Raw genomic sequence first — 15,401 nt, 5'->3', positions numbered from 1 at the left:
GGCCGAAAATCGGAAGCAGAACGCCTCCAAACATCTGCCCATTGATTTCAATGGGAAAACGTTGTTCTGTTCCGACAGAGCGTTTTTCGCAGCGTTTTTTACGGCCGTTTTTGGAGCTTTTTTAAAAAAAGTGGCTTAAAAAACGTCTGAAAATCAGGAGCTGTTTTCCCTTGAAAACAGCTCCGTATTTTCAGACGTTTTTGAGCTTGTGTGTGAACATACCCTTAGATATTTAGATGATCCTACAGAAAACAGTAAGACAACAAAAACCTAGTGTGTGCGGCCAGCTTTGGTCTTTCTTCTGGAGTATTTTTCATAAACCATGCACCCCCCACCATTTATACTCCAGAGCTAAATATAACATTAATAAATACTGCGGTAGTGATTTGGATTTTTCTTCAAATACTTGAGGTTGTGGGGGTGCTGAGCAGACATTCTGTCTACAAGCAAATAGTAAAACACAGCAGGAAGCTCCTGAAATGATCCAAAATGTCCAAGTTCAGCAGAAACTACGTTAAATAAGAAGAACTCCACTGGTGGTTGGGAACTCTGGTCGGGATTAAGAATATTTTTTGTTTTAGGCAGGAAAGATCTAGATTTTCAGACACTCCATATGGCCAAAAGTATGTGAACACCTCACCCCTATGAGCTTGTTGGACTTCCTTTTCCAAAACTATGGCCGTTAATTTTTAATTTGGCCCTCTTTTGTAGCTATAACAGCCTCCTCTCTTTTGTGGGGGTGTCTGTGTGTCCGTCCATCAGCTAAAAGAGCATTTGTAAGGCCAATCGTTAATGTTGGGGGAGCAGGTCTGGCTTGTTATTTATGTTCCAATTCATCCTAGATCAGGGCGCCGTGCAGCCAATCGAGTTCCTCCACAACAATTTCCTCACCCCATGTATGGAGCTCTCTGTGTGCACAGGGGAACCGTCATGCTGGAACACGAAAGGGCCGATCCCAAAACTGTTACCACACAGTTGGAAGCTACAATTGTGTAAAATGTCTTTGCTGCCTTGAAGGTTTACTTTACTGGAAATAAGGGGAAAATCCCTGAAAAACAGACCTAGACCATTACCCTTCTCCACCGAATATTACAGTAGTCACTATGAAGTCAGAAATGTAGCGTTCTCCTGGAATTCGCCAAATCCAGATTTCTCCATCAGACTGCCAGATATTAAGCTGTGATTCATCACTCCATAGAACACGCTGCTTCAGAGTCCCGTGGCAGCGTGCTTTACACCACTCCAGCCGCTGCTTGGCATTGTGCATTGTGATCTTAGGCTTGTGTGCAGCGACCATAGAAACCCATTTCATAAAGCTTCTAATGCACAGTTCTTGTGCTGATGTCACTCCTTGAAGCAGTGTGGATCTCTGTAGTGAGTGATATAACAGATGACAGGAGAATTTTACACGTCACGCACTTCAGTACTCGGCGACCCTGCTCTGTGAGTTTGCATGGTCTACCGCTTTGTTAATACTCCTAGATGCATCCACTTCATAATAAAAACACTTACCAATGACCAGGGCAAATCTGGCAGATAATAACACTTACAGGTGTCTGGAGCAAATCTAGCAGATAATAATAACACTTACAGGTGACTGGGACAGATCTAGAAGATAATTATTGCACTTACATATGACCGGGGCAGATCTAGCAGATAATAATAACACTTACAGGTGACCAGGGCAGATCTAGCAGATAATAATAGCACTTACAGATGACCAGGGAGATCTAACAGATAATAATAACACTTACAGGTGACCGGGGAAGATCTAGCAGATAATAACACTTATAGGTGACCAGGGCAGATCTAGCAGATAATAATACTTACAGGTGACCAGGGCAGATTTAGCAGATAATAATAGCACTTACAGGTGACATGGGCAGATCTAGCAGATAATAATAGCACTTACAGGTGACCAGGGCAGATCTAGCAGATAATAACACTTACAGGTGACCAGGGCAGATTTAGCATATAATAATAACACTTACAAGTGACTGGGGCAGATTTAGCAGATAATAATAACAACACTTACAGGTGACCAGAGCAGATTTAGCAGATAATAACCCCTTAATACCGAAGGTATTATAAACCTTAATGACCAAGCAATTTTTTACGTTTTTCCATCGTCGCTTTTAAAGACCTATAACTTTTTTATTTTTCCGTCTACATATCTGTATAAGGACTTGTTTTTTGCGGGACAAGTTGTATTTTTTTAATAGCCCTGTTTTAGGGTACTTATAAGTTATTGATTAGGTTTTATTAACTTTCTTGATGGGGTAATAAGAAAAAAACCCTGACATTTCACCACTCTTTCTTGTGTCTTAAATTTATGCCGTTTACCGTGTGGTATAAATAACACAATAACTTTATTCAGCGGGTCGTTACGATTGCGGCAATACCAAATTTATCTATTTTTGTTTTTATGTTTTACCACATTTACAGATTAAAAACTAAATTATTTGTTTTTGTGTCACAATGTTTTAAGAGCCATAACTTTTTTTTTTTTATGCTGACATAGCTGAAAAAGGGCTTTTTTTTCCGGGACAACTTGTAGTTTTTATTGGTACCATTTTGGTGTAAATGCGACTTTTTGATCACTTTTATCACTTTTTTTTAAAAAACAGCAATTCTGGCATTGTTTGTTTATTCTTTTTTTGACAGCATTCACCGTGTGGATTAAATGATGCCATTGTTTTATAGTTGGGGAGATTACGGATGCGGCGATACCAAATATGTGTAACTTTTTTTCATCTTAAAGTATTTTGTAAGGGGAAAAGTGTGTTTTTAATTTTTTTTACTTGGGATTTTTATTTATTTATTATAAACTTTATTAAACTTTTTTGCTAGTGGTCTACGATCGATGCCCTGAAGCCTGCAGCTGGTAGCAACAGTCTGGGCTTCAAGAGCACCCTGCCCAATGCAGGAAAACTTCTTCTGAGGTCCCGCCGTGAAAAGGCGGCGTTTCAGAAGAACTACCCTGAACGGCCGCTGTAAAAACAATATACGGCGGTCGTTAACCCCTTCCCGCTTTGGCCACTTTTGACCTTCCTGACAGAGCCTCATTTTTCAAATCTGACATGTTTCACTTTATGTGGTAATAACGTCGGAATGCTTTTACCTATCCAAGCGATTCTGAGAATGTTTTCTTGTGACACATTGGACTTTATGTTACTGTCAAAATTTGCTCGATAAATTCAGTATTTAATTGAGAAAAACACCAAAATTTAGCGAAAAATTGCAAAAATTTGCTTTTTTCTCAATTTAAATGTATCCACTTGTAAGACAGGCAGTTATAACACACAAAATTGTTGCTAATTAACATCCCCCATATGTCTACTTTAGATTGGCATCGTTTTTTGAACATCCTTTTATTTTTCTAGGACGTTTCAAGGCTTTGAACTTTAGCAGCAATTTCTCACATTTTCAAGAAAATTTCAAAAGGCAATTTTTACAGGGGACAGTTCAGTTGTGAAGTGGTTTTGAGGAGCCTACACAATACAAACCCCCACTAGTCACCCCATTTTAAAAACTGCACCCCTCAAAGTATTCAAAACAGCATTTAGAAAGTTTATCCACCCTTTAGACATTTCACAGGAATTAAAGCAAAGTAGAGGTGAAACGTACAAATTTCATTTTTTTTTGCAGAAATTCATTTTTAATCTATTTTTTTTTGTAACACAGAAGGTTTTACCAGAGAAACGCACCTCAATATTTATTGCCCAGGTTCTGCAGATTTAGGAAATATCCCACATGTGGCCCTAATGTGGTTATGGACTGAAGCACCGACCTCAGAAGCAAAGGAGCACCTAGTGGATTTTGGGGCCTCCTTTTTATTAGAAAATATTTTAGGCACCATGTCAGGTTTCAAGGGCTCTTGCGGTGCCAAAACAGTGGAAATCCCCCACAAGTGGCACTATTTTGGAAACTACACCCCTTGGGGAAATTATCTAGGGGTATAGTGAGCATTTTGACCCCACAGTTTTTTTGCAGAAATTATTGGAAGTAGACGGTGAAAATTAAAATCTACATTTTTTCAAAGAAAATGTAGGTTTAGCTAATTTTTTCTCAATTCCACGTGGACTAAAGATGAAAAAGCTCCACAAAATTTGTAAAGCAATTTCTCCCGAGTAAAACAATACCTCACATGTGGTCATAAACGGCTGTTTGGACACACGGCAGGGCTCAGAATGGAAAGAGCGGCATTTGGTTTTTGGAGCTCAAATTTAGCAGGAATAGTTTGCAGAGGCCATGTCACATGTGCAGAGCCCCTGAGGGGCCAAAACAGTGGAAACACCCACAAGTGACCCCATTTTGGAAACTACACCCCTTGAGAAAATTATCTAGGGGTATAGTGAGCATTTTGACCCCACAGGTTTTTTGCAGAAATTTTTGGTATTAGGCAGTGAAAATGAAAATCGACATTTTTTCAAAGAAAATGTAGGTTTAGCTTATTTTTTCTCATTTCCACGAGGACTAAAGGAGAAAAAGCTACAGAACATTTGTAAAGCAATTTCTCCCGAGTAAAACAATACCCCACATGTGGTCATAAACCGCTGTTTGGACTCACGGCAGGGCTTAGAAGCGCCATTTGACTTTTGGAACTAGGATTTAGCTGGATATGTGTGTGGACGCAATGTTGCTTTTGGCATAATAAAGGGGTTAATGAAGCATGAAATTACTAATTTATGGATGTTTGGTACTCTTTGAAGCAATCCTTGATACACAGGCCTGGTTTTTCGGGGCAGGTTTCACAGTGGTAAATAGTGTCTTTTCTTATTCCCCTTTTGGAACACACTCTGCACCTTTATTGTGTCCTTCCCTTCTTTGCCGTTTGGGGCACTTCATTGGGGAAATGTTGCCCTGGTACAATACGTGGAGTATCGCTACCAGCAGATGTGCTTGTGCCCGCCCCTGCCTGGTTCCCAAATAGAAGTGCCTTGATCACCTCCTCTTGAAAGTTAAGGCATGTCCCACACTATTTTCTCTAACTCCCAGGACGGGGGGCCATTCTTGGCGTTCAATAATAGAGTCCTTCCCTTCGTAAACCCTAAACCTGTGTGTATACCCAGATGTACTCTCACACAGTTTGTACAATTTAATTCCATACCTTGCCCTCTTATTGGGCAGGTATTGGCGGAATTTAAGCCTCCCCTTAAAATGAACAAGGGACTCGTCTATGGAAATATATTTATCAGGGGGTGTACACTTGTGAAAATTTGGTGCAGAAATGATCAATGAGTGGCCTGATTTTAAATAGACGGTCAAATGTGGGGTCGTCCTGGGGCAGGCACTGGGCATTATCATTATAATGCAAGAATTTTAAAATCGCTTCAAAGCGAGTCCGGGTCCTGGCCATGTGGTAAATTGGGGTGTTGTACAAAATATCCGCACTCCAGTATTGCCTAACCTCTGGCTTCCTCACTAGTCTCATATGCAGCACAAGGCCCCAAAATGTCATCATCTCCGCTACATCTACTGGGGTCCATCTAACAAATGAAGAAGTGGGGTTTTGGGTTAAAAATTGTTGGGCGTACAGATTCGTCTGGGCCACCATTAAATTAACAAACTCCTCAGAGAAAAAGACATTGAAAAAGTCAATTTCTGTGAGGCCTTCAGTCTCAAACTGAATTCCTGAGCCGCCTATAAAATCAGGAATTTGAGGCTCATAATTTTCAGGGAGTGGAGTCCACATGGGATCAATCATTGGGATTGCCTCTGCTGCTCTCCTGGGTCGCATTTGGGGGGGTTCCTCATCACTGGAGTAGGAGGAAGAGAAGGAAACTAAAAGGAGTGGGGCATATTCCTCGTCTCCCTCGCTGGCCGAATCAGTGTCAGAGGCAATGATGGCGTATGCCTCCTCCGCTGAATACATCCTTCTGGACGATTGAGACATTTTGATTTATTACAGGGGGTTGTGTGGTGTTTTTACACGTGTCATCAACTTTTATTTTTACACAGGGGGTGTGTATGTGTAGTGTTTTTACACGTGTATAGTGAACAGAAATGAGAAGATAAGAAAGAAGAGAAGAAAAGGAAAAAAAAAAAGAATAGAATTCACTGTACGATCGTCAGTTAGAAGAAAACAACTGAACGTCCGTCAGTAACTGACGTTATCTATTACTAAAAAAAAAACTGTAGTCCTTCTGACCTACGGTAAATTTCTACTAAAACTGCAGAAAAAAGTTGCTAGATATATCTATCTAGATCTAAAACTAAATGAAAGTTTCTAACGCTGGCGTATGCTACCCTAACTCCCTACCTACTAGCTACACCTAACTTCTATTATATTGTATTAGAAAGAAAAAAACCTGCGCCAGAACATAAGCTGATCAGTGATGTGCGTCACTGATCAGCACGAAGCGCAGGACGGACACTATGGAAAGGTGCGGGTGAAAAAAACCTAAAAACACCTGCGTCAACAAATTACCACAGATGCTGATAACTAATCAGCAGTCTGTGGCCGCAGGGTGCACACTGTTAGATGGTGCAAATTTATAATTGGAAAAAAATGACAAAAATAATTTAAAAAAAGGACCAAAAGTTGAGCACAAATGCCGATCAGTGATGGCGGTCGCTGATCAGCGCTCAGCGGTCGCAGGACACACACAGGTAATTGGTGTGGGTGAAAAAAGGCACAAAGAAGGAACCGACGGGAAAAAAAACCCACGGATGCTGAACAATGATGGCGGCCACTAACCAGCACTTCGTGGCCGCAGGACGCACACAGGGAGATGGTGCAAATTTAAAAAAAAAAAATCCTGCGCCAAAAATTGAGCACAGATGCTGATCAGTGATGGTGGTCACTGATCAGCGCTCAGTGGGCACAGGACTCGGAGAGGGAGGGGGTGGGGTGGAAAAGGGGGGGTAGATTGGGACAAGGAGGGGGTGGATTGGGACAGAGATGAGGACAGGCCCAAAAAAATCTGTCTGATCACAACAACAAAAAAAGACTGGTGATCAGACAGAAGTAGCAAAAAAGGGCTCTCTTATTTTTTACGCAGTAGTGCAGGACGCACTACAAATCCCAGCAAAGCCACAGCAGACAATCTCTCAACCGCTCTGCATGCTGCCTCAAACTGGAATGGCGGCGTGCAGAGCGGTATCGATGTTCACAACACTCTCCGGTGCTCTGATTGGTCGGTCATTACAGACCGACCAATCAGAGCGCTCCTAGAGGTGGCATCACTGCCACCTCCCTAGGTGACGTTGGTGGCGATGGGTGTTGTCTTAGACAGCACCAATCGCCACTGTCTAACTGTGCCCTGTGACTCCAGGGCGCAGTTTTAACAAAAATCCCTGCAATTGGCCGTTCAGAATTGACTGACCAATAGCAGCGATCGCCGATGCGGGGGGCCGAAACGGCACCCTGGGCGAGTAGTAGAGATGGCCTGCTGTCAGGGACAGCAGCCATCTTTACTTTGTCACGGTGCAGTTAGCACCGATGACCGTTTCCCGTTGCACAGTACCTATACGGCGCTTTGCGGGAAGCACCTCCCGACAGCGCCGTATATATACGGTGGATGTCGGGAAGGGGTTAAGTGGATAATAATACTTACAGGTCACCGGGGCAGATCTACCACATAATAATAGCACTTATAGGTGACCAGTGGCTGATCTGGCAGATAATAATAGCACTTACAGGTGGCAGGGGAGATGTAGCATATAATAATAACACTTACAGGTGACTGGGCAGATTTAGCAGATAATAATAACACTTACAGGTGACCAGGGCAGATCTAGCAGATAATAATAACAGTTACAAGTGACCGGGGCAGATCTAGCAGATAATTATAACCCCTACAGGTGCCGTGGGCAGATCTTGCAGCAATAATAACACAGGTGACTGGGGAAGATCGGACAGATAATAATAACACTTACAGGTGACGGGGGCAAATATAGCAAATAATAATAACTTTTACAGGTGACCAGGGCACATCTGGCAGATAATAATAACACTTACAGGTGACCGGAGCAGATCTAGCAGATAATAATAACACTTACAGGTGACGGGGGCAAATCTAGCAAATAATAATACGTTTTACAGGTGACCGGGGCAGATCTAGCAGATAATAATAACACTTACAGGTGACCGGGGCAGATCTAGCAGATAATAACACTTACAGGTGACCGGGGAGATCCAGCAGATCAGAAATTTCACAAACTGACTCTTGATAAAGGTGACATCTTATGACAGTACCACATGTAAAGTCACAGAGCTCTTCAGTACAACCCATACTACTAGCAATGTTGGTATTTGGAGATTGTATGATTTGATTTTATGAAACTGTTTGCAATAGATGTGGCTGAAAACCTGAACTTAATAATTAGGAGGAAGGTCCACATACTTTTGGCCATATAATGTATGCAGTAAATTCTATAGAATTAGAATTGAATTTATACACTTGACAACACCTTACACACCTCAGGGCGATTTATAGATGAGGGAAGTTTCAAAAGAACCCAGTTGCACCTTAGCAAGATGATATGGTCCTCCTTCAGGTTATCCTTCTGCCTGCTCCAGCCGTGCACCTTACCCCCGGGCCCCGTGGGCTGGACAACTGTCTTTTTGTCCTTCGCTTCAAGCTTACTACTGTATTAATTGTGATTTAAGACACCAGTAATTATGTATAGGAGATAAGGAGAGTACTATCTTTTTTTCTTTTTTCTTATCTGAATTTGAGAAATAATTTACACAGTGCCTGCCAGAGAGTACCGGAAACATGGTACCTGCTAAAGAGTAACCCCATACACAGTGCCTACCAGAGAGTACCCCCATGCACTGTGCCTGCCAGAGGTACCAGAAATATGGTACCTGCTAGAGAGTAACCACATACACAGTGCCTACCAGAGAGTACCAACACACAGGGTGCCTGCCAGAGGTACCAGAAACATGGTACCTGCCAAAAGGTAACCTAAACACAGTACCTGCCATGAAGTACCCAATACAAAGTACCTTTCAGAGAGTTCCCTCATCACACTATGCGATTTATAGCGGCATTGTTGCGTTTGACCTTGAATTTCTTACCCTATATATTCTCTTTTCAATGATCTACAGTTTACATGCATTTTATGTTCTCTAAGTAGTTATCGTACTCGTTGCGTTGTGTTCATAATCTGTATCTTAATATCCTACTTTTCCTATGCATATATTTTCTGATTATCAAAGACAAATACTTAATATCATGATATACTAGCAGATCCATGCCGAATGTTCTTGATTTATTATACATCGCTGTGTCCTATATTATACATGCATCGCATTTTGCGATAAATTACATCTCATGAATAACATATAAAATCTGTTTTATATATTTAAATAAGAGTTCCCTCCTCTTTATATAGTTTCCAAGTGCATCTGCTTGCTGTATTTCATTGACTTCGTGTCTTATTATGCGGCACATATTTATACTATAGCTCTCCATTTGAAATCTGCATCTTATATGGTTCACTATTAATTGAAATTTAAATTTTTCAAGCATAGTGAATAAAAAAAAAAAAAATTTCCGCCCGTCCTAAATCTTTGTCCAAATCGAATTATATACTACTGTTATTTTTATATTATTATATATGAAAAAACGCCAGTCTTCCCGGCGTACGGATACCTCGAATAAATTAATTCATCTATACACTAATGCTTTACACTAAATAGTCCAAAGGACATGTTAATATATGTTATAATTATTCATGTATAGTGTTTCAAATACCTTCTCCCGTGTATATTATAACTGTTTATTCTTTAGGCATATATCGCGATTATCTCATATGCATTCTTTCAAATATTTGACATTATGATATATGGTTATATTTTCTTCAATTGCTTCTCTTTTAACAACATTTAACTATCTGTTTAATGTTTTTAATTTTTGACTCTATATTTCGTTGTACTTTGTATATGTTCGAGTAAATAAAATACAAATTTATTTCTTTGATCGTGTGTTCCGGTTTCCTCCACTATGTGCCAAAATTTAACATTTAATCTGAATTTGTTTATTATAATATTGCACACATATTTATCTATTTACTTACTTAGTTAAAATTACTACATCGTCCAAAATATATAAACTCAAATAAATTCTTTTATTTATTCCCCGCATTGCCACCCCGTTATTCGCTATTCATTTATCAACTTTTTCTCCCTGTCTTACTTGGAGCTAATTACTGGCATTTGCATACTAATTTCAACAGCTGATATCCTGTGCATATAGTGGAGTCCCAGACACACGTTCAACACCTTCCTGCCATGACTAAGAACGCAGACCGCGTTCGAAACGCGTAGGCTTTGGGTATTCACCCATATATCTCCTACCTTTGCCTTGGGACTGCGTCTCCCTTCCAATTTTAATTTTTTCTACAATAAACATGGGACGTGTTTTTCCCTTTTAAACCAACATTAGCGCTGGATCAATCTCTTCTCTTCTCTACTACTACACACCGCGGGCCGTCGCGGGGATCCGACTGACGCTATCTGAAGACGCAGACCGGTGAGCTGGAGGTTTCTCCCTGTTTCTATAGTTCCCTCATACATAATACCTGCCAGATAGTCTCCCCATACACAGTACCTGACAGAGAGTTTCCTCATACACAGTACCTGTCAGAGAGTTCACTCATACATAGTGCCGGCCAGAGTGTACCCTATACACAGTACCTGTCAGAGAGTTCCCTCATACACAGTGCCTGCCAGAGTGTACCCCATACAGAGTACCTGCCAGAGTATACCACATACACAGTACCTGTCAGAGAGTTCCCTCATACACAGTGCCTGCCAGAGTGTTCCCCATATACAGTACCTCTCAGAGTGTACACCATACAGAGTACCTGCCAGAGCGTACCACATATACAGCACCTGTCAGAGAGTTTCCTCATACATAGTGCCTGCTAGAGAGTTCCCTAATACACAGTAACTGCCAGGAAGTACCCAATACAAAGTACCTGCCAGAGAGTATCCTCATACATAGTGCCTGCCAGAGAGTTCCCTAATACACAGTATCTGCCAAGAAGTACACCCTCTCAGAGTGTACACCATACAGAGTACCTGCCAGAGCGTACCACATACACAGTACCTGTCAGAGAGTTTCCTCATACATAGTGCCTGCCAGAGAGTTCCCTAATACACAGTAACTGCCAAGAAGTACACAATACAAAGTACCTCACAGAGAGTTTCCTCTTACATAGTGCCTGCCAGAGTGTGCTCCATACACAGTATCTGTCAGAGAGTTCCCTCATACACAGTGCCTGCCAGAGTGTACCCCATACACAGCACCTGTCAGAGATTTCCCTCATACACAGTGCCTGCCAGAGTGTACCCCATACAGAGTACCTACCAGAGTGCACCCCATACACGGTACCTCCCAGAGTGTACCCCATACAAAATATCTGCCAGGAAGTATCCAATACGAAGTACCTGCCAGAGAGTATCCTCATACACAGTGCCTGCCAGAGAGTTTCCTAATACACAGTACCTGTATAGAGTTGCCCATACACAGTACCTGACAGAGAGTACCCTACACTCAGTGATTGTTAGAGAGTGATCCCACACACAGGGTCTGCACGAGAGTTCATACACAAACCCTCAGAAGGTAGCTCCATACACAATACCTGTCAGAAAGTAGACCCATACACAGTACCTCCCAGAGAGTCCCCTATACAGTACCTCACAGAGAGTCCCCTATACACAGTGCCTGCCAGAGAATTCCCCCATACACAAGGTCTGCCAGAGAGTGCCCCCATACACAGGGACTGCCAGAGAGCTCATCCATACCCAGGGTCTGCTATAAAATACCCTCATACACAGTGCCTGTCAGAGGGTACCCCCATACAAAGTTCCTGCTGGAGAGTATCCCCATACACATTGCTTGCCAGAGAGTTCCCCAATCAGTGTTAGACCATGAGTGTCCGTATACACTGTACCTTTCATAGAGTGCCCACATATACTATTCCTGCCAGAAAATGTCCCAATACACAGCGTCTCTAAGAGTGCCCCATAAACAATGCTCCATCAATAGAGTGCCTCCATACACAGTGCCTGCCAGATGGTGCTCTCATATGGTGTGTCTCATCCAGTGATAACCTCCTCCTCTCATTCCCACACCATAGAGATATGTGAGATACCATCAGCCTCCTGCAGTATTCAATTATATCACCATCCTGGTGAGCCAGATACATTATAAAGAAGTTGCCCCCAAAAGGGTGCCCCTCTGGGGAGAGGAGGCAGGTAGGAGTACCCTGCATGCATCAATGACCATAAATGACACAATTCTGACGGTTGCAGTGTAGTATACAGCGTCTCAATAGTGAAAACTGTAGTAACACTGACCAAGCGCAAAGTGACTGGTGTGTGGGCACCATAAAAACGTCATATGCTATGTTATAAGCTGGTAATCTTTTACATGGAGGGGTGTCTGCGTGCCAGGTCGTCAATAACCGTAATAGGTATCTGGATGACTCATGCTCAGAATGCTCACAGAGTGCCTCGTATACAGTGACCCAGCCAGAGTGCCACTGTATATAGCGCCCAGCTGAAAAGCCATATACAGTGACTGCCAGAGAGTATCCCCATATACAGTGTCTGCAAGGGCCCCCGTATACAGTGTTCCATCAAAAAAATGGTACTATATACAATGCCCAGCTAGAGACCCATGTACAGTAATAGCAAGAGAGTGTCCTCATATCCAGTGCTTGACACAGTGCCCCATATACAGTGCCCCAGCCAGAAAGTGTCACTATATACAGTGCCCAGCTAGAGACCCATATACAGTGCCTGACAGAGAGTGCCCCCATATATACAGTGCCTGCCAGAGAGCTACACAGGAAACTATGTATATAGTGGCCATATATAGTCACCTTCTATCTTACAGATGATTACTGCTCAGTACACGTTAACATGAATTTTGACTGGTGTTGCCCTTTAAAAAAGGGCGGCCAAAAACAATCATTGTTTTTGTCCAAAAAATATGTTTACAGAAAGCCCTAAAGGCAAATTGTTTATCTCAGAGAGAAGGATGAGAATTATTTGGAACAAGTTGAGACGTATCGAGACAAAACACTAAAAAGTGCCGGAGACGAGAGAAGGCCGCCCAGAACATCTATGAGCAGCCACATCCTCCGTGCAAAAACGAACCCTGCGAGTGCTGTGAAACGATAAAACCATTCATTCATTTTCTAATATAATTTGCGTTTCAATGACATCATTTTCAATATCTCTGCTTGCTTTCAGTTAGAGGCTGTAACTCTGACCTTGTCCTGCTCGCTCAGCTGACGGTGTGTTATAATATATCAGTGAAGGCTATCCTCAATAACAGCATACATCTCTGAGGCTATGCTCACATCACCATTTTTCATTTCCGTTTCTCTATTCCATCATAGGAGCAGAACAATGAAGATGACGGAGTGCCGGGTCGGTAACATGACGGACACAATTGGCGCCCGACTGAACCCGTTGACTTTAATAGGTTCCGTAGGTTTTCCATCATAATTTGGGCAATTTTACTGGAAAAAATGGCGCCACACACTGCGCTATATTTTTCAGCATTTCTGACGGAATATGCGACGGAGGCAGATCTGAACTTGGCCTAAATTAACAGCTCTTACCTGCACTGATACATTGTAACAAACAAAGGGGGAGATTCCTCAAAGACAGAGAGGTAACGGTTTGGGTAAATGAAGGTAACTGGCTGGTTTTCATGCTTTAAATCTTGCTGTGCCTTCCTGCTGGGAGAGGGGAAAGAGAGCTGTTTCATTCACAGTATGGACACAGAGTACTTCACATGTCTTCTCAGCCATTAAAATAAGTCGCTAATAGTTCCCTTCTATACGTCTGTCCGATAATCCAGAATGTTTGATGATTTTGCATTTGTCAGGAACCATGGATGCTGGATTAGTGGAACATCTCATGTCAGCTGCAACCCCTTCCATATGGGAGCCAGAGGGTCCGCTCCCGATACCCCCGGCAAACAGCTGCATTTTGCCAATGAAAGCTTTCTCTGGCCAGATATTTATATAAATGTGGTATTACATGAGGCTCTCCATTTTATCTCATAGAGGTGGGTCACGGGCAGAGGACCCCCCTCTATGAAGTCCATATGCCCTAATTTTCCCTTTAATGATGTTTGCATGTTAAATGTATTAATTTTACCATTTATCCATTCTCTCACAATCCATGCACTGCAGCGCCCTCATGTCTACATAATACCAATAGCTCTTATTATCCTAATTCATGAATAGAATGAATGGAATGCCAGAGATACAGTAAAGACTGACACATGTCAGAAGGAAAACAGGAGAAAGAAATAAACTGGAATGTAATATGTTGTACAAAGTCAGGTTGACGACTCCTCTGCTCACAGTCAGGGCTTATTTTTTTATTTTAGAGGTAGCGCTCTTTAAGATGTGTTCATCTACTATTAAGAGTCTAATATATTACAGAAATAATCTTGCTTGGAGAACCCTCCCCAGTTTGACATCATTTCAGGTATTTGCTCTCATCTCATCTGTGCTTACAATCACATGGTCAGTTGATTAAAAATGTTGTACCCCATACAGCAGAGATATTGAGCACTAGTTGGTACGGGTGAAATCATCAGCTTATCTAACCCTCTCCTTCGTGGGCATGTTGAGACCGGTACTGCCATGAACTACGCCCGTGCAGCAGCAAGGGTGCTCTATTGAAGAGAGTTTGATCTGTGCTGGCCCCACAGCACTCCGACAGTCTGTAGATGGTACTGCACCCCAGATATGAAAATGACCTCATCTGGAGCAAAATTACCTCTCTGTTCAATCAGACTAAAGTGAGGTCCTGGCAGGGGGCGGCTGTCCGCCCATGGGGGAGAAATCCACATGTTCATCCCTTAAATGCTACTTATGTCAAGTTGGAAAATATTCTATTCAGCTGTTTCTGCTACTCAGTTTTCCTAGAGTCCAGAAGGGTAGCATTGCCTTGTCATGCATTGATACCAGCCCCTGACCCCTGTGTTTTTGCATAACTAGATAGAATTGTCATTCAGGGCTCTGGGAAAGTTGAGTGATTACTGGTATGGTAGCGGTTGGCAGCCTCAATAATACCAGGGATTGTCCCGCACCCCTGTAAACCCTCCGGCTGTGACCCCCACATCTGCTTTGCACAGCTGGAGAGCCCTGCAGGGGCGACTTGCGCAGTTCTGTAACCTGACACGGCTGCGGCTCCCGGAGGACACGTGTTTTCCTTTTTCTCTCTGAAATTTGAAGAATTCTTTGGGATTTGTAGACTTGTAAATATTCCGGGAGACTCAACTGTGCGGAAACCAGCAGTATACTGTACACCATCTAAAGTGTTTTCCTAATATACATTAGAGGTACTACAATATTATACTCGACGTTGTGATACCGCTGAGTTATAATGATGCGGTTGGTTTACCTGCAGTCTA

The sequence above is a fragment of the Rhinoderma darwinii genome, chromosome 3 (genome assembly GCF_050947455.1).
Source record: "Rhinoderma darwinii isolate aRhiDar2 chromosome 3, aRhiDar2.hap1, whole genome shotgun sequence".
In the NCBI taxonomy this organism is placed as follows: domain Eukaryota; kingdom Metazoa; phylum Chordata; class Amphibia; order Anura; family Rhinodermatidae; genus Rhinoderma; species Rhinoderma darwinii.
The sequence above is the reverse complement of the archived record's forward strand: the minus strand, read 5'-3'. Positions refer to the sequence as shown.